We start from the raw sequence: 21,036 nt of genomic DNA on the forward strand, positions 1-21,036 counted from the left end.
TAGAAGCCTAATCCCTTTGTATGCCGCATGTAGGCCATTCCTTGTAGGTTTAGGAGTTGTAATCCTTCCTCTATACCTATGCCGTGTGTTCTTGTCCCTTTAGGTTTAGGAATCTGCCTCAAATACTCTTTCTAGAACACCCTATCTTCCTCCTACAAGTGTGCTGCACCTATCCTTTTAGAAGTCCCTAAAACCTTGTCGTGTATCCCCTATTCCATTCCCTTTTGGTTTCTGCCAAGACTTAACCCTTTTCCCATTGGATTGTGCAATCCTTTTCCTTCAGAAATTGTGCATAAATTAGCCTATAAATACAACCCTATGCCGCACCATTCAAATGATCCATTCACTCATTCATTCATTCATACTTTCAGCCATCAAACACCACAATTCACCTTACACCACCCTAGTGCCGCAAGCAAGGAAGGAAAGAGAAGAAAACTTGTGCAATCTGCCATCCAAGGGAGTGTCGTGCATGCCATTGGAGTGTGGAGTGTTTCTTGGTTCTTTCTATCCTTAGTTTTAGTTCAATGTTTATGTTAATCTGGTTTTCAATTATGATGAACATGTGGAACTAATTTCTTTTTAGTTAGAGGTGAATTCAAAGCCATGATTATATGTTTCATATGAATTGATTAGGTCCAGTTATTGTTTCTTAAAGCATGATTGTGATTTGCTTATCTAAGTTATTAAAACTTGGTTATGTATGTGGGTTGGGGGTCGACACTTAATTTGCATGCATGAATTTGATGCTAGAGTATAATGGAGTCTCACGTAATAGTGATTCACTTATATTCACAAGTAGTGGAGGTTGCTAGTCATAATCGCGTTATGTATATTCTTGGTATGAGTCTCATGTGTTTCATAGTGATAAATGCCTTATCAATGCTTATGGTTTTCACAAAACTTAATGACTTTTGATTTGTATCTTTATTATGCAATTCATATAAAGGACTTGAGAAAGATAATTTGATTGTAATGCGTATTCATTCAATTCAATGAAATAAGGAAAATTTGGTGGTTAGTTGTGCGATGCAACTAACTTGGGGCGTTGTCATTCATAGTCTAAAGGAATACTAACTGGAAATTGGTTCATATGCATATATCATGTGTGGAGAATAACCCTCTAACTAGCCTTTCACCCATTTAATTCACCTAATTTCGCTTTCACAAAGTGTTTTCTACAAAGTTTTTGTTTTAAGTTTTAAATTCGTCAAAAACAATCCCCCTTTCATTTAGTCTTATTATTTGAGTCAAAATCTGTTTTCTTTGAGTCCTTTGAGTCAAGTTAAGTCCTATTTTCGTCCAAATCACTTCTTAGGTCTAGAATTGAGTCTTTTTGGTTGTTGGTTGCTGTTTTAAGTGTCTTAAGTAAATTTTGAATCTATAGAGTCTAGTTTAGTGTTTTTGAGTCTTATTTGTATTGATTAGCATCCCTAGTTAATCCCTGGTCTAGAACGATCCCTACTTACATATCAACTACAATCGTCACAAATAGGGTTTAATTTGTGTGTCAAGTTTATTTTCACATCAAATTTTGGCGCCGTTGCCAGGGACTAGCAAACTTGCTAATCCATTTTGTTTCTGTAGTGTCTTTTTAGTGTGTTTGTGTCTTTTTGGTTAAGTTTGCCGTGCCCTTTAAATTGGTTGTTGATTTGCTTGTATTCTTTATTTCAGGTACTAGTTCGTGACTCGTTGTTCTCACCTATTCTTGCAAACATATTGGATTTTGACGATGATTTTGAACGAACTTTGAGAAGAAAGAGGAAACAACCGGAACCTAATGATAGGAGCATATTCATGCGACTTAAATGGCTTGTTCTCGTACATTTACGTTATGTTTCTTTAGTTATTTTAGTTCTTTATGCTTCTTTTGTGTGTTTTCAGGTTCTAAGGGCTTAGGGAGCAAGAAAGTGCATTTTGAGGCCATTTGGAGCATTTTTGGGCATGGATTGGATAGCTTATCCATGGAGCCAAAGTTTGGACGAATTTGAAGGCCTTATTTTCACTTTGGACATAAAACAAAGGGCCTAGCCCATTCTCTCTTATTCTATCCCTTATAGCCATGCAAAGAACCATCCATTCCATCAAAAACAATCCATCAATTCACATGCAAAACCACCATTAACATACATGCACCCAAACAAAGCCAACCTAGCTAACCCTACATGCATTATTTATTAGCATCTTTACAAGACATTATCATTGCATAACATTCCACTTCCACCTCTTTCCAACCTAATTCACATGCATATCAACCCTACATACATTAATTAGTCATTCTTTTCATATTACACTCAAATGCATTCACATGCATTTCAAGAAGCAAAACAACATTGTGCCGTGAGCTTCCCTTGCATTTTCAGCTTTCCTCCTTGCATTCACATGCATAACCAACCTAGTGTCACTCCCATTCATTCCCTTTAATTATTTAGCCATTATCATACATTTATTCTCCCATAAACAACCCAACAATGCCGTGAGTTCCCACTCCCATTTCCAACTTTCCATAACTTTTCCTAGTTGTTTTATTACATACATTCCCCCTTCATTATTCCAAACACATGCACCCATAATCATTCATCCCCTCCTAGCTGCAATATTCCCTCTTTTGTTCCCCCATTTCACCTATAAATAAGCATCCAACACTCCTCAAAATGCATTCACTCTTCCATACACATTTTCAGTTACAAACACTTCCATTTTCTGTGCAGTTTTTCTCCTTCATTGCAGCCACTATCCAACCACTTCCCATCCCTCCAAAACACTTCACATAATCCCCAAAGCTCACCTTAGACCTTGTGCTACAACAACGAGGAAGAAAAGAGTGCTTAAACGTTCATACAATTCAAGTTTGAGTTGTTGGAATGTTTAGGTGTTTCTTTGATTTCAAAGTTTAAATTTAATTCTCTTTGTTTTGTACGTATGAGAAGGGAAGAGAAGAGTGCCTAAACGTTCATACAATTCACGTTTGAGTTGTTGGAATGTTTAGGTGTTTCTTTGATTTCAAAGTTATGAGGAACTAAACCCCCTTTAGCTAGGGGGTGATTCGAAACTATGTTTATATTTGCATTTTGAATTGATTACGTTTGGTTGGAATTTCATAAGTTGTGGATTCAATTCGTTTAACTGTTTGATTGATAACTTATTTATGTATGTTCATTGAGATTGCAAGCTTAATTTTCATGCATAAATATGACGCTAGAATATAAGTGAATTTCACCTAATCGTTATGAACTTATATTCACAAGTAGTAGAGGTTGCTTATAAACAATCGCGTTAAACGAATTCTTGGCATAAGTTTCATGCGTATTCCATAGTAACGAATGCCTCGTCGATGTTTATGATTTCCGTTGAACTTAATGATCTTGGTTAAATGTCTCTATCATGCGTATTCCATAGTTAGGGACTTTGATTAAGAATAATTTGGTTGTAATGCGTATTCCATTCAATCCAACGAATTTAGGGAAATCTGAAAGTTAATCTAAGCGGATCTAGTTAACTTGGAGCATTGAGTTTCACAACTTATCGAAAGACCAACTGAGAATCAATTTTGTTTGCAAGTGTAACATGTGTGGAGAAGAACCCCTTGGCTATTCCATCATCCATATTTTTATCACATTCATATTTACATTTTGCCTTTAATTATATTCTGTCTTTTTAATTTAATATCGTCCAACCACAATTCCCCCCCTATTTTGTTAAGTCTTAATCATTCGTATTTGTTTTATTTTTGTATCTTTAAGCTTTTGGAGTCATAAACAATTGCAAATTCGTCTAAATCAGGTTCTAGCTTCTATTTGAGTCAATTTGATTAGACAATTTGAGTTTTTCAAAGCCATTCTGAGTCATAGTAGTCTTGTTAAGAGTATTTTAATTTAGTTTTTATGTTTTTAAGTCAATTTAGAAGGTTTTAGCAAGCCCTCCTAATCCCCGGTCTAGAACGATCCCTCACTTATCCATTCTACTACAATTGTCAAACAAGGGTTTAATTTGAGTGTCAAGTAATTCTCGCATCAAATTTTGGCGCCGTTGCCGGGGATTAGCAACTTTGCTAATCCTTTGTCTTTATTTTTATATTTTGTTTTTCGTGCATTCTTATTTCAGATTCTTAGTTTGTTTGTTTCCTTGTTTTTTAGGTACTGTGTATGACTCGTAGCTCTCGGCCTATTATAGAGAACATCTCCGACTTTGACGGTGATTTTGAACGCACTTTGAGGAGAACGAGGAGTCAACAAGAGCCACCACAACCTCCACCACAACCTGGGCTTGAAGAAGAAGAAGTAGGTGTAGAAGAAAAGCCCACGGATCAGATTTTTGAAGAAGAACAAGCCATGGCAGCAGATAATAGAACCATCAAGGAGCTTTCGGCCTCGGGTTTGGATAATGCATTGCCTCTTTGTATCCAATACCCCACGGCTGCAGAGGGGAAAACTGAGGAATTTGAACTCAAGTCCAGTTTGTTACACCATATTCCGAAGTTCCATGGCTTGTCTATGGAAGACCCCAACAAACACTTGAAGGAGTTCGAGGTGGTTTGTTCGAGCATGACCCCCGTCAATGTGGATGGGAGTATATTGAAGATGAAGGCCTTTCCATTTTCACTTATGGACAAGGCCAAAGATTGGCTCTACGAACTAGCCCCGGGAACTGTGACTTCGTGGGAGAGTATGAAGCGTGCTTTCTTGGAGAAATTCTTCCCTACTTCGAGAGTGATTCTCCTACGGAAGAAAATTAGTGGTATTCAACAGAATCATGGTGAGACATTCCCGGCTTATTATGAGCGCTTCAAGGGCCTTGTAGCTTCATGTCCTCAACATCAAATGAAGGAGGAACTTCTCCTTCAATATTTCTATGAGGGCCTCCTTCCTATCGAACGTCAAATGCTTGATGCATCAGCGGGAGGAGCATTGGTGGACAAAACACCAAGGGATGCCAAGATTCTCATAGCCAACCGAGCGCTCAACGCTCAACAATATGAAGGAGTGGGCCAAAGGGAAGCCCCACGGCAACAAAGTATAAATGAGGTGAGTGCTATTTCTGAAATTCAATCACAACTTGCTAATCTTAATTCTCTTGTTTCTCAGGTTGTGATTGGTCCAAAAGCACAAGAACACCAAGTTTGTGGCGTGTGCTCAATTCAAGGGCATCCATCCGACAAGTGCCCTCAACTAATCGAGAATGGTGGTTGGGAATCTGCCAATGCAATTGGTTTCCAAGGACAAAATCAAAACAACCCATACTCGAACACTTACAATGCCGGATGGAGGGACCATCCAAACTTCAAATGGAGGGAGCCACAACAAGCTGCCCAACAAGGAGGCTTTAGGCCAAACCCCCCTGGTTTTTATTCCAAGCCGTATGCACCCCAACAATCCCAACAACCTTCGGCATCATCTCATTCAGGTACGTCTTTGGAAAGTAATCAAGCTATGCAATTACTAACCTCTATTTCGCAGGGGTTGCAAAATCAAAACAACCGGATAGAAAATAACGAGAAGGAGATGATGGATATGAAGAAACAAATAGGGCAGATTTCTGAGTTCCTTGGACAGATTAGAGAGCAAGGAAAGCTTCCTAGCTCAACCACAGTCAATCCAAAGGGAGGATTCGAATCCGCCAAGGCCATCACCCTAAGGGGTGGAAAAGAAGTTGGGACCGAGCCAAACAATCCCACATCTGCCCAGAAAGTAGATGAAGAGAAGACACAACCTGAGGCAGATCACCCTAACTCGGCCAAATCAGGTAATTTAAGTTCAAATTCATGTACTTCACGTCCTAATCTGCCCAATGTACCTTTTCCTCGTAGGTTCATGCAAGAAAAAAAGGAAGAAAGCGAGAAGGACATTCTTGAAACGTTCCGGAAGGTGCAAGTGAACATACCACTTCTCGATGCAATCAAACAGGTTCCAAAGTATGCTAAATTCCTCAAGGACCTATGCAATACAAAGAGAAGAAGGGCAAACAAAGAGGTAGTGAAGGTAAGCGAGAATGTGTCCGCTGTTTTGCAACGTAAACTGCCTACCAAGTGCAAAGACCCCGGTAGTTTCACGATTCCTTGTGTGATTGGACATAATCGTTTTGAACATGCCATGCTTGATTTAGGTGCATCCATAAATGTCATGCCTTATTCGATTTATGCATCTATGAATTTGGGTGAATTAAAACAAGATGGTGTAATTATACAATTGGCCGATCGTTCTAACGCGTATCCAAAAGGAGTTTTGGAAGATGTGCTTGTGCAGGTGAACCATTTAATTTTTCCGGCTGATTTCTACGTCCTAGACATGGAGGATTCAGCCCATTCTACATCTTTGCCGATTCTCCTTGGTAGGCCATTCATGAAGACGGCCCGAACGAAGATTGATGTATACAAAGGCACCTTGACAATGGAATTCGATGGGGAAGTGATTGATTTTAATATTTCTGAAACTATGAGATATCCCGTTGATGACCATTCTTGTTTTTCCATTGATGTTATCGATTCTTTGGCGCAGGTATACCTTGAAGAATTGAACGAGGACGCCCTGGAAACAACCATCACTAAGGCCATAGAGCGCAAAAATGAAGGATTTGGGCCAATGCAAGGCCACGGCAAGGAGGAGGAATTTTTTGCAATGGGTTCTAGTGAAGAAATAATTGAGGTTGTGGCAGCCCTTGAGTCATTGCCACAACAATATGGTAAGGTTCCACTCTCACTTTCAAATTCAGTTTCCACTAAGATGCTACCTTCTGTTGTTCAGGCACCATCGCTTGAACTTAAGCCGTTGCCGGACCATTTGAAGTATGTGTTTTTGGGAGAAGGCGAAACATTGCCCGTCATCATTTCATCAAGTCTCACGGCAATGGAGGAGGAGAAGCTTGTGAGGGTGCTGCGAGAGCACAAAACGGCCATAGGGTGAACTTTGGCCGACATTAAAGGAATAAGCCCTACCACATGCATGCACCGTATACTTCTTGAGGAGGGGACTAAGCCATCCCGAGAGGCTCAACGCCGTCTCAACCCTCCGATGATGGAAGTGGTGAAGAAGGAAATAATCAAGCTTTTGGATTGCGGAGTGATCTACCCTATCTCCGATAGCCGTTGGGTCTCTCCAGTTCAAGTCGTTCCCAAGAAGTCCGGAGTAACTGTTATCAAGAATGATGAGAATGAGCTCGTGCCTACACGCATTCAGACTGGATGGCGAGTATGTATCGATTACCGGAAGCTAAATGCCATGACTAGGAAAGATCACTTTCCTTTGCCATTCATCGACCAGATGCTCGAAAGGTTAGCCGGTCATGCCTTTTACTGTTTTCTTGATGGATACTCTGGATATAACCAAATTGTGATAGCCCCGGATGATCAAGAGAAGACCACATTCACATGTCCCTTTGGAACATTTGCTTATCGTCGCATGCCATTTGGCTTATGCAACGCACCGGCCACTTTCCAAAGGTGTATGGTAAGTATATTTTCCGATTTTGTTGAAAAGATCATTGAGGTTTTCATGGATGATTTCAGTGTATTTGGGAGTTCATTTGATAATTGCTTGGATAATCTGACCTTAATTTTGAAACGATGTGTTGAAACTAACCTTGTCTTGAATTGGGAGAAATGTCACTTTATGGTGAAACAAGGTATAGTTTTAGGACATATTGTTTCAGAAAAAGGAATTGCAGTAGATAAATCGAAAATAGACCTTGTACGTCACTTACCCTCTCCTACTTCGGTTAGAGAGGTACGTTCGTTTCTTGGCCATGCAGGGTTCTATAGGCGTTTTATCAAAGACTTCTCCAAGATGTCCAACCCTCTTTGCCGATTGCTTCAAAAAGATGTGCCATTCAAGTTTGATGAAGAGTGTAATTCGGCATTTAACCAACTCAAGGAGAAGCTAGTCTCGGCCCCCATTATTGTACCTCCAGATTGGAGCCTTCCGTTCGAGCTCATGTGCGATGCATCCGACTATGCATTAGGAGCTGTTCTAGGACAAAGAAGAGACAAGCGGCCGCATGTCATATACTATGCCTCTCGGACTCTCAATGATGCCCAATTGAACTACTCCACGACGGAAAAAGAACTTCTAGCTGTGGTTTTTGCTTTAGATAAATTCCGTTCATATTTAATTGGTACTAAAGTAATCGTTTATTCTGATCATGCAGCTTTGAGGTACTTGCTCACAAAAAAAGAAGCAAAGCCGAGGCTTATCCGTTGGATTCTTCTTCTTCAAGAATTTGATATTGAAATCCGGGATAAGAAAGGAAGCGAGAATGTAGTGGCTGACCATTTAAGCCGAATGATCCACGAGGAGCATGAACATGCCGTGCCTATCCCTGAAACTTTTCCCGATGAGCAGCTGCTATCCATTGAGGTAAGTGAACCATGGTATGCAGATTTAGTGAATTACTTGGTGGCTAAACAAATTCCAAATGAACTAAACAAGCACCAACGTGATAAGCTTAAAAATGATGCACGTTTCTATGTTTGGGATGACCCTTATTTGTGGAAGTATTGCTCAGATCAAATTGTACGTAGATGTGTGCATGATTCTGAATTTCACTCTATTCTAAACTTTTGTCACACATATGCATGTGGTGGTCATTTTGGCACACAACGCACTGCCCTCAAGGTTCTAGAGTGTGGTTTTTATTGGCCGACTATATTTGGGGATGCTAGAACCTTTTGTATGTCTTGTGATCGTTGCCAACGAATGGGTAACATAGGTACCAAGGACCAAATGATGCAAACCCCTGTCTTTAATGTTGAAATTTTTGATGTTTGGGGCATTGATTTCATGGGGCCTTTTCCTCCATCTTATGGTTTCACTTATATCTTGCTAGCCGTTGATTATGTTTCAAAATGGGTGGAAGCAAAAGCCACCCGTACTAACAATTCTAAGGTGGTTGCAGATTTCGTGAAAACTAACATTTTTGCTAGGTTTGGAATGCCGAGAGTAATCATAAGTGATGGAGGGTCTCACTTTTGCAATCGGACCATTGAGGCGTTGCTAAGAAAGTACCATGTCAACCATAAGGTCTCCACACCTTACCATCCTCAAACAAATGGCCAAGCCGAGGTGTCTAACCGAGAAATCAAACAAATTTTGGAGAAGACCGTTGGACCAACAAGGAGGGATTGGAGCTTACGTTTAGATGATGCACTGTGGGCATATCGTACGGCATACAAAACACCCATTGGGATGTCACCTTTTCGGCTCGTCTATGGTAAGCCATGTCATTTGCCCGTAGAGTTAGAGCACAAGGCACATTGGGCCGTGAAGATTTTCAACATGGACATAGATGCAGCGGGAGTTCATAGGAAGCTCCAATTGAATGAACTTGAGGAGATTCGGAATGAAGCCTATGAGAATGCCCGGATGTACAAAACCAAGACCAAAGCATTCCATGATAAAATGATTCGAACCAAGACCTTCACAGTTGGGCAGAAAGTGTTACTTTTCAACTCTCGCCTACGGTTGTTTCCTGGTAAGTTGCGTTCTAAATGGATTGGCCCGTTTGTTGTTACTAATGTTTTCCCTCATGGTGCAGTGCAAATCAAAAGTTCAAGGACGCAGCAAGAATTCAAAGTGAATGGGCATCGATTGAAGCCCTATTACGAGATGTTTGAGGAGCATGTCGTGGAGGAGGTACCCCTCCATGCCGTGGAACCTAGTCAAGCTTAAACGGAGGTACCGTCCGGCTGCAAGACGTAAAAGAAAGCGCTACTTGGGAGGCAACCCATGCATCCGAATAGAGAAGAACTTGGAAAACCCCTTTAAGAGACTTATTTTTATTCCTTTCTTTTTCTTTACTGCCTTACTTTGCTTTCTTTCTCGTATTTGTTTATTTGCTTGCTCTGTTGTGACTTTCTGCTTAAAACATTGAGGACAAGGTTTGATTTAAGTGTGGGGGGGTAAACAATTTGTATTTGCATGAATTTCGTGGGATTTATTCACCTATCACTTAGAATGTTGTTTCTTGCTGTTTTAAGCGTTTTTAGAGTGTTTTATAGTGTCTTGGTATAAAACTTCGAAAATTTGATAAAAAATAAAAAAAATAAAAAAAAAAAAAAAAAAAAAAAAAAAGATCTTTTGAAAAACCCAAAAATATGTGTTTTTAGAGTCATTTGAGTCATTTTGGTGTTTGTTTGTGTCTTAGCGCTACTTAGGTTGTTTAGTTGTTATTGTTTGTTTGTTTATTAATTATGTGAGTCTATGATTGTAACATTGAGAAAATGTTTGATTTATTGATAGGCACTGCTAAACAAAGAAAGATGGTGCTTCACAAAGGGTGTTTGCTTGAGGCCCCACTACGTGGCTTTACTCTTGAAGCGGAAGGCGTAGGAGCAGAAGGCATCGGAGCGGAAGGCGTAGGAACAGAAGGCGTTGGAACAGAAGGCATAGGAGCAGAAGGCATCGAAGATAGAGCATTCCAGGCCTCAATACTTGGCCAAGCGCTGGATGAGCCAGGAAAAAGTTGCCTCTGGAGGAAAGACGAGAACCTTTGACGGTCACTGTGAATCCGACCTTCAGACTCTTGCAGCTCATCAAGCTTCCTCTTCATGCCCGTCGAATAGTTGTTTGCAAGCACGTGCAAACTTCTATTCTCATACTTCAGCTGCTGGATCTCCTGCTTGAGACTTTCCACCTCTGCCATCAATGATTCCACCTGACGGGAGCGGGCAAGCAGACGTTGGCCCATGTTGGACACAGAACTCGCACACTGAACACTAAGTGCGAGGGACTCTTGAACGGCCAGCTCATCGGACCGTCCTGACAGCAGCCTACTATCTTTCGGAGTGAGGAGGTTCCTAGCTACTATTGTAGCTGTTGTGGCGTCCTGCATCACGGAGTCTTCACCTGTGAGAGGACCGTTAGAAGAAAAGAAAGAAGGGCGCCATACGTTACCTTGACGCGGCGCGCCCGTATCACTGCTAAGGCTCAATTCCAAGCTAAGGTTCGATGAGTTTGCCATTTTTCAAAAGTGTTCAGAAAGAAGGGGTGGTTGGAGTTAATTCTCAAAGGGCCGGAGTCGATTTTTCAAGAATGGGATTTCTTCAGAGTGTATTTGTTGGGGTGATCGATAGCTCCATAAAAAGCCATGGCGACGCGTCCACCGATTCAGAGATCCGGATTTTCCTCCGCAAATTTCGACGACGCTTTCGCGGTTTTTCAGAAAACGCGTTCAGCTTTGTCAAAAGATATCTGACAAAGCTGATAACACGTGGAGGCCATCATCTCAATTACACGTCTTTAGCCGACAAGCGCAAAGTTCGGCGACACTTTCTCAGCTTTTCAGAAGACGCGTGCAGCTTTGTCAAAAGGAGCCGCATCTGCACTACCACGTGTCGTTCAGCACTCGAAGGGGCGCCTGCTCAGAAATCGAAGAGGCGTGTTCAGAGATCGAAGAGGCGCCATTATTTCAAAAAGCCGGATTTGCGGGATCAAAACGTTTGTCGACGAAGGTAAAAAGTACCACCACTTGATATTATCTCTATATATGTCGACCTTCGTCTTTTATGGCAGGGTAAACCTGAAGAAAAATGCCCAACTCTCTCTCACCTCTGAGGGCGCACTCCCAGCAAAGCCTTTTGAATTACTCAAAATTTTCTTCTTCCCCAAAGATGATACCAGATACCTGGAGTACATATGACCCAGGAGGAAATACATGCGCTGATTCCTTCACCGCTTCTTCAAAAGCAAAGGTATCTCATATCATCAAGGTCAAAAGCAAAAGTATCTCATATCATGCTCTCTCCCTGTCTTTTTCTTTGTCCTTGTTCTTACTCGCATGGCAAAGTGAAAGAAGCAATCAGCCGGCACTTGGAGTCAGTCTTCCGATCTGGAGCCAACTGCCTGGAACCTATTCCTGATTGCTTACCTAGCGTTGCTCTCGAGTAGTCATCTTCAACGGTTGATACACTTCCAGAGAAGGGACCACTCCTGCACAGATTGAACAAAGAAACAGACAAAAGGGATAAGCTCAGACCTTCGGGGAAGACCAAAAGAATCCTCCAGCCCAGTAGCACAAAGGAAAATCAATGATGGGCGGAAACCAGTTCGAGAGTAAGCCTGTGGATCATCAAGATCAAGCCTCATTGCAATCAACAAAGAGAAGATGGAATTTACACTCCATAACCAGATTTGCGTCCCTAAACTTTTCTCTTTGTTAATTACATTTTGCCATGTTTAGTATGTTTAAGTGTTTTTTGTGTATTTACTTATGCTTTGTGTGAATCTATGCTTAAAACATTGAGGACAATGTTTGATTTAAGTGTGGGGGGGTAACTAAGTATATTTGATGCAAATTCGTTGGATTTTATCACCTATCACTTCACATGTTGTTTCTCACTGTTTTAAAACTATTTTAGTGTGTGTTGTTTTATAACTCCGAAAAGCACATAAAAATTTGAAAAATTGTTTTGAAAAGCCTAAAAAGAGTGTTTTGAGTCGTTTTTGTGAGTTTGTGTCTTAGGATACCTTCCAACACAATGTTAAGGATTTGGTTTATAATTGCATGACGGTTAGAAAGAGTTATAAACATAGAGAAAAGTTTGATTTACTCTTGGTTTATGCTTAGTTATGGTTATAATATATGACTTCACATGCAATCATAAAAGAAAAATTCGTTTTTGTAACATGCTTGAAGGAAGGAACTCAAACAAACGCTACAACCCTGTGAGACTCGAGCCATTACCTTCTTTGGAGAGTTATTTTCTGTGATTCTTTGTTTTCTAAAGTTGTTGCATGATCTCATTATTCCTTGCTTGGTTACTACTTAGAATGCAATTGTATCATGATAGAACTAAATGCTAGAACTTATATCCGTTTCATTCAAAGCATGACATTGAATTGCATAACATATATCAAGATGAAGTTGTGTAGTTGCCACCATAACCAAATAGCCTTACTTCCCATATTTCGTATTTATTGTAAGTTTTAACCCCGTTGAGCCTCGTTTAGCCTTTATTCTTTGTTAACCCACATCACCCCTTACCTAGCCTAGAGTAGGACTTTCCTATACCCTTGTTCTTAAAGGATAGTGAGCATGACTTAATTGAATTCCTTTTTATTAATATGTTGCAGAAAATAAGTGTGGGGGAAGGGATTTTTGTGTGTATGTATGTGCCTAAGTCTTAAAGGAGGCACGGGAAAAAAAAAAAAAAAAAAAAAAAAAAAAAAAAAAAAAAAAAGAAAAGAAAAGAAAAGAAAAAGAGTGAAAATAAGTGAGAATGGACTCACAAGTGTGATTGTTGATGAAAGGGCCCAAAAAGTTTGAATATGGCCCTAAGTGTTGTGACTTCCCCTTGGGTGTTCAAAGTTAACTTCTGCGTTCTAAAGGGAATTCTAAGTGCCTAATTCAATACTTTGCTCACTATTGCTTTAAGAACGTTTGTGTACTCTACCTTTCTTTGTTAAACCATTACCCTTAGCCCCGTTACCTCCCTCAACTTCTATCTTGAGTGTTATGTGTTTCAATTTGCGGAGTTTGAAATTGATATGAGCTTATGGAATCACTGGTTCTCATTCTAAGTAGTAGCATTCCATTCATGAGATCATACCTAAACATGCTTATTAACTCCAGAAATTGCTCTCTTTATGATACATATATGTGAGTGTTCGTTTTCATGTTTACATCAATCTTCTCACATATGACTAGATTAGGGTGTGTAGTTAGAAATTCTGAGTGAAAATCGAGTGCATATCTTGTAAGGAATTGAGCAAATTCTCTAAGGCATGTTACTACATTCAAAACATGGTTTTAAATGCTTAATTGTGAACTAGTATATGGTGACTATGATTAAGAATGTACTTAAGTGTGAAGATGACTAAAAATCTGTGAGAATGATGATTTTTAACATGTCATGTGCATTGGAAATCCCTAAGACGGTTGTTGGAAGGTTTAGGTTGTGTTTTACGTGTTTAGTGTCGTTTTGTTTATTTGTTTTTATTCTGTTTTGCTCGAGGACTAGCAAAAGCTAAGTGTGGGGGTATTTGATAGGAGCATATTCATGCGACTTAAATGGCTTGTTCTCGTACATTTACGTTATGTTTCTTTAGTTATTTTAGTTCTTTATGCTTCTTTTGTGTGTTTTCAGGTTCTAAGGGCTTAGGGAGCAAGAAAGTGCATTTTGAGGCCATTTGGAGCATTTTTGGGCATGGATTGGATAGCTTATCCATGGAGCCAAAGTTTGGACGAATTTGAAGGCCTTATTTTCACTTTGGACATAAAACAAAGGGCCTAGCCCATTCTCTCTTATTCTATCCCTTATAGCCATGCAAAGAACCATCCATTCCATCAAAAACAATCCATCAATTCACATGCAAAACCACCATTAACATACATGCACCCAAACAAAGCCAACCTAGCTAACCCTACATGCATTATTTATTAGCATCTTTACAAGACATTATCATTGCATAACATTCCACTTCCACCTCTTTCCAACCTAATTCACATGCATATCAACCCTACATACATTAATTAGTCATTCTTTTCATATTACACTCAAATGCATTCACATGCATTTCAAGAAGCAAAACAACATTGTGCCGTGAGCTTCCCTTGCATTTTCAGCTTTCCTCCTTGCATTCACATGCATAACCAACCTAGTGTCACTCCCATTCATTCCCTTTAATTATTTAGCCATTATCATACATTTATTCTCCCATAAACAACCCAACAATGCCGTGAGTTCCCACTCCCATTTCCAACTTTCCATAACTTTTCCTAGTTGTTTTATTACATACATTCCCCCTTCATTATTCCAAACACATGCACCCATAATCATTCATCCCCTCCTAGCTGCAATATTCCCTCTTTTGTTCCCCCATTTCACCTATAAATAAGCATCCAACACTCCTCAAAATGCATTCACTCTTCCATACACATTTTCAGTTACAAACACTTCCATTTTCTGTGCAGTTTTTCTCCTTCATTGCAGCCACTATCCAACCACTTCCCATCCCTCCAAAACACTTCACATAATCCCCAAAGCTCACCTTAGACCTTGTGCTACAACAACGAGGAAGAAAAGAGTGCTTAAACGTTCATACAATTCAAGTTTGAGTTGTTGGAATGTTTAGGTGTTTCTTTGATTTCAAAGTTTAAATTTAATTCTCTTTGTTTTGTACGTATGAGAAGGGAAGAGAAGAGTGCCTAAACGTTCATACAATTCACGTTTGAGTTGTTGGAATGTTTAGGTGTTTCTTTGATTTCAAAGTTATGAGGAACTAAACCCCCTTTAGCTAGGGGGTGATTCGAAACTATGTTTATATTTGCATTTTGAATTGATTACGTTTGGTTGGAATTTCATAAGTTGTGGATTCAATTCGTTTAACTGTTTGATTGATAACTTATTTATGTATGTTCATTGAGATTGCAAGCTTAATTTTCATGCATAAATATGACGCTAGAATATAAGTGAATTTCACCTAATCGTTATGAACTTATATTCACAAGTAGTAGAGGTTGCTTATAAACAATCGCGTTAAACGAATTCTTGGCATAAGTTTCATGCGTATTCCATAGTAACGAATGCCTCGTCGATGTTTATGATTTCCGTTGAACTTAATGATCTTGGTTAAATGTCTCTATCATGCGTATTCCATAGTTAGGGACTTTGATTAAGAATAATTTGGTTGTAATGCGTATTCCATTCAATCCAACGAATTTAGGGAAATCTGAAAGTTAATCTAAGCGGATCTAATTAACTTGGAGCATTGTGTTTCACAACTTATCGAAAGACCAACTGAGAATCAATTTTGTTTGCAAGTGTAACATGTGTGGAGAAGAACCCCTTGGCTATTCCATCATCCATATTTTTATCACATTCATATTTACATTTTGCCTTTAATTATATTCTGTCTTTTTAATTTAATATCGTCCAACCACAATTCCCCCCCTATTTTGTTAAGTCTTAATCATTCGTATTTGTTTTATTTTTGTATCTTTAAGCTTTTGGAGTCATAAACAATTGCAAATTCGTCTAAATCAGGTTCTAGCTTCTATTTGAGTCAATTTGATTAGACAATTTGAGTTTTTCAAAGCCATTCTGAGTCATAGTAGTCTTGTTAAGAGTATTTTAATTTAGTTTTTATGTTTTTAAGTCAATTTAGAAGGTTTTAGCAAGCCCTCCTAATCCCCGGTCTAGAACGATCCCTCACTTATCCATTCTACTACAATTGTCAAACAAGGGTTTAATTTGAGTGTCAAGTAATTCTCGCATCACCTAATCCACCTAGTTCAAGTTCAAATTCCGAATCTGAATTTGAAGAAGAAGAAAGCATGGCGGCGGATAATCGAACAATCAAAGAACTTTTGGCCTCGAGACTAGACAATGCCGTGCCTTTATGCATTCAATATCCTATGGCCGCCCAAAGCAAGATCGATGAGTTGGAATTAAAGTCTAGCTTGTTGCATCACATTACCAAATACCATGGGCTATCCATGGAAGATCCAAACAAGCATCTTAAGGAGTTTGAAGTGGTATGTTCAAGCATGATACCCATCAATGTCGATGGGAACATTTTGAAGATGAAGGCCTTTTCATTCTCTCTTTTGGAAAAGGCTAAAGATTGGCTTTACAAATTGGCACCCAGAACCGTCACTTCTTGGGAAAGCATGAAGCGGGCATTCTTAGAGAAATTCTTCCCAACTTCAAGAGTGATTCTTTTAAGGAAGAAAATTAGTGGCATTCAACAAACTCAAGGGGAGTCTTTTCCAACATATTATGAACGTTTCAAGACTCTAGTTGCATCATGCCCTCAACACCAAATGAAGGAAGAGCTTCTAATTCAATATTTCTACGAAGGACTCCTTCCAATTGAGAGACAAATGCTAGATGCTTCGGCGGGAGGTGCTTTGGTTGACAAAATACCCGTGGCTGCCAAGGTTTTAATTGCAAATCGAGCCTTGAATGCACAACAATATGAAGGTGTTGGATAAAGAGACCCCCCACGGCAACAACAAGTGAATGAGGTAAGTGCAATTTCTGAAATTCAATCTCAATTAGCTAATCTCACTTTGCTTGTGTCTCAGGTTGTTGAAGGATCCAAAGTGCAAGGAAGTACACCAAGTGTGTGTGGCGTGTGCTCTATGCAAAGGCACCTCAATGATCAATGTCCTCAATTGATAGAGAATGGAGGATGGGAAAGCACCAATGCCATAGGTTATCAAGGCCAAAATCCACAAAGGAATGATCCATACTCAAATACATACAATCTGGGATGGAGAGATCACCCAAATTTCAAGTGGATGGAGCCTCAACAACCCTAAACTCATGGAAATGGACGAGGATTGCGACCACCCCCTGGGATATATCAAAAACCATTCCCACAATCTCAACCTACTCAACGAAATTTAAGTTTGTCAATGAATAATGATAATGTTCTTCAATTACTAACTACCTTGTCGCAAGGCTATCAAAATCAAGCAAAGGAGATGGGAGAATTGAATAAACAAATGGGGCAAATGGTGGAATTCATGGGCCAATTCAGAGAGGAAGGTAAATTGCCTAGTTCAAAAATCGTCAATCAGAATGAAGGTTTTGAAACCGCCAAGGCAATCACGTTGAGAAGTGGTAAGGAGGTTGGAACCACCCCAAAACCGTCCAAAACAAGCCAAGAAGAAGACACGCTGCTACAAGAAGAGGATGAACAAGGAGCAAAAGCCACGACGAGTGTGGAACAAAACTTACCGTAGCCACCTATTAACCCAAAACCGTCCAACACCACCAAGGTAAGTCCAAATTCGACTTTGTCAAGTTCTATTCCACTAAATGTGCCATTTCCTAGTAGATTTAGGCAATCAAAGAAAGAAGAGAATGAAAAGGACATTCTGGAAACCTTTAGGAAAGTTCAAGTCAATATTCCACTCTTTGATGCAATCAAGCAAGTTCCAAAGTACGCTAAATTCTTGAAAGAGCTTTGCACAACAAAAAAGAGGATTTCGAACAAAGAGGTGGTCTAGGTAAGTGAGAATGTTTCTGTGGTTTTACAAAGAAAACTACCACCTAAATGCAAAGATCCAGGTAGTTTTACAATTCCTTGTGTTATTGGAAATACTAAGTTTGAACATGCTATGCTAGACTTAGGAGCTTCAATTCATGTCATGCCTTACTCAATTTACGCATCTATGAATTTAGGAGAGCTTAAAAACGATGGTGTGATTATTCAATTGGCCGATCATTCTAATGCCTCTCCAAAATGAGCTTTGGAAGATGTTTTGGTGTAGGTTAACAATTTGATCTTTCCGGTGGACTTTTACATGCTTGACATGGAAGATTCAACCCATTCTACACCATTGCCGATCCTAATTGGAGACCGTTCATGAAAACAGCCCGCACCAAGATCGATATGTGCAAAGGGACTTTAGCGATGGAATTTGATGGGGAAGTTATTGATTTCAATATTTCTGAAACTATTAAATATCCTAAAGATGATCATTCTTGTTTCCCTATTGATTTATTTGATTCATTGGCGTAGGACTTTCTTGATTTGTTGGACAAAGACCCACTTGAAACAACAATTGTCGAAGGATTGGGTTTAACACCCAATTTGGCCGTGCATGATAATGAAATTGGCGAGATGGTGGCTGTACTTGAATCATCGCCACAATATCAAAGTAAGCCCCCAATCCCAATTTCAATTCCCGTTTCTACTAACAAGTTGTTACCTTCAGTGATTCAGGCACCTGTTCTTGAACTTAAACCATTGCCAAGTCACTTGAAGTATGTCTATTTGGGAGACAAAGAAACGTTGCCGGTCATTGTTTCTTCATCACTCACGGCAATGGAGGAGGAGAAATTGGTTCGAGTGCTGAAAGAGCACAAAACAGCCATAGGATGGACCTTGGCCGATATTAAGGGAATTAGCCCTATAACATGCATGCATCGCATACTTCTAGAGGATGAGGCTAAACCAACTCAAGAGGCTCAACGTCGACTCAACCCTCCAATGATAGAAGTTGTGAAGAAAGAGGTTATCAAAATTACTTGATTGTGGAGTGATTTATCCTATCTCGGATAGCCGTTGGGTTTCACCAGTTCAAGTTGTGACAAAGAAATCCAGAGTGACGATGGGGAAGAATGCTGAGAATGAGCTTTTGCCAACACGTATCCAAACAAGTTGGAGAGTTTGCATAGATTATAGAAAGCTCAACGCCACCACAAGGAAGGACCACTTCCCTTTGCCGTTCATTGATCAAATGCTTGAAAGGTTAACCGGTCATTCTTTTTATTGTTTTCTTGATGGGTATTCGGGATATAATCAAATTGTCATAGCTCCGGATGACCAAGAAAATACCACTTTCACATGTCCCTTTGGTACTTTTGCTTATCGTCGCATGCCATTCAGTTTATGCAATGCACCTGCCACCTTTCAAAGATGCATGGTAAGTATATTTTCAGATTTTGTGGAGAAGATTATTGAAGTTTTCATGGATGATTTTAGTGTATTTGGTGATTCGTTTGATGATTGTTTACATAATCTCACTTTAATCTTAGAACGATGCATTGAAACTAACCTTGTTTTAAATTGGGAAAAATGTCATTTCATGGTAAAACAAGGCATAGTTTTAGGGCATATAATTTCAAGCAAAGGGATTGAGGTTGATAAATCAAAAATAGATCTTGTACGCTACTTACCCTCTCCTACTTCGGTTAGAGAGTTCATTCTTTTCTTGGACATGCAGGATTCTATAGGCAATTCATCAAAGACTTTTCACAGATTTCCAACCCCTTTTGCCGACTTCTCCAAAAGAATGTACATTTAAGTTCGATGAAGAGTGTGAGAAGGCCTTCAAACGCCTCAAGGAGATGCTCACTTTGGCCCCCATCATTGTTTCACCAAATTGGAGCCTTCCTTTTGAGCTTATGTGCGATGCCTCGGATTATGCATTAGGAGCTATTTTAGGCCAAAGGAAGAACAAACAGCCACATGTCATCAATTATGCATCCCGAACCTTGAATGATGCCCAATTGAACTACGCCACAACGGAAAAAGAACTTCTTGTTGTTGTTTTTGCTTTAGATAAATTTCGTTCTTATTTACTTGGTACTAAAGTTATAATTTACACTGATCATGCTGCGTTGAAGTACTTACTCACCAAAAAGGAGGCCAAACCAAGGCTTATTCGTTGGATGCATTTACTTTAAGAGTTCAATATCGAAATCTGGGATAAGAAAGGAAGTGAAAACATGGTGGTTGACCACTTGAGCCATATGGTGCATGAAGAAGAAGCCATGCCTATCCCAGAGACATTCCCAGATGAGCAGTTGATGTCCATCGAGGTAAGTGAGCCATGGTATGCCGATTTAGTGAATTATTTGGTGTCTAAACAAGTTCCAAGCAACCTAAATAAGCACCAACGTGATAAACTTAAAAAGGAGGCTCAGTTTTATGTGTGGGATGATCCTTATTTGTGGAAATATTGTGCGGATCAAATCATTCGTAGGTGTGTGCATGAATCGAAGTTTAATTCAATTTTAACGCTTTGTCACACTTATGCATGTAAATGTCACTTTGGCACTCAAAGGACGGCACGTCAAGTACTTGAATGTGGTTTTTATTGGCCTACTATATTTAAGGATGCTATAACTTTTTGCATAACATGTGATCATTGCCAAAGAACTGGAAATATAGGTCCAAAAGACCAAATGCCGCAAACACCTATCTATGGTGTTGAAAATTTTCATGTTTGGGGTATTGATTTTATGGGTCATTTTCCTTCATCTCATGGTTTCCTTTATATTTTACTTACGGTTGATTATGTGTCAAAATGGGTGGAAGCAAATGCCACCCATACTAATGATTCCAAAGTGGTTGCAAATTTTGTCAAAACTAACATATTTGCGAGATTTGGAATGCCAAGAGTTCTTATAAGTGATGGAAGGTCCCATTTTTGCAATCGAACCATTGAAGCTTTGCTCAAAAAATATAACGTCGCACATAAGGTGGCAACACCTTATCATCCTCAAACAAGTGGGCAAGCCGAGGTTTCTAATCTGGAAATCAAGCAAATTTTGGAGAAGACCGTTGGGCCAAATCTGAAGGATTGGAG

The sequence above is a fragment of the Pyrus communis genome, chromosome 5 (genome assembly GCF_963583255.1).
Source record: "Pyrus communis chromosome 5, drPyrComm1.1, whole genome shotgun sequence".
In the NCBI taxonomy this organism is placed as follows: domain Eukaryota; kingdom Viridiplantae; phylum Streptophyta; class Magnoliopsida; order Rosales; family Rosaceae; genus Pyrus; species Pyrus communis.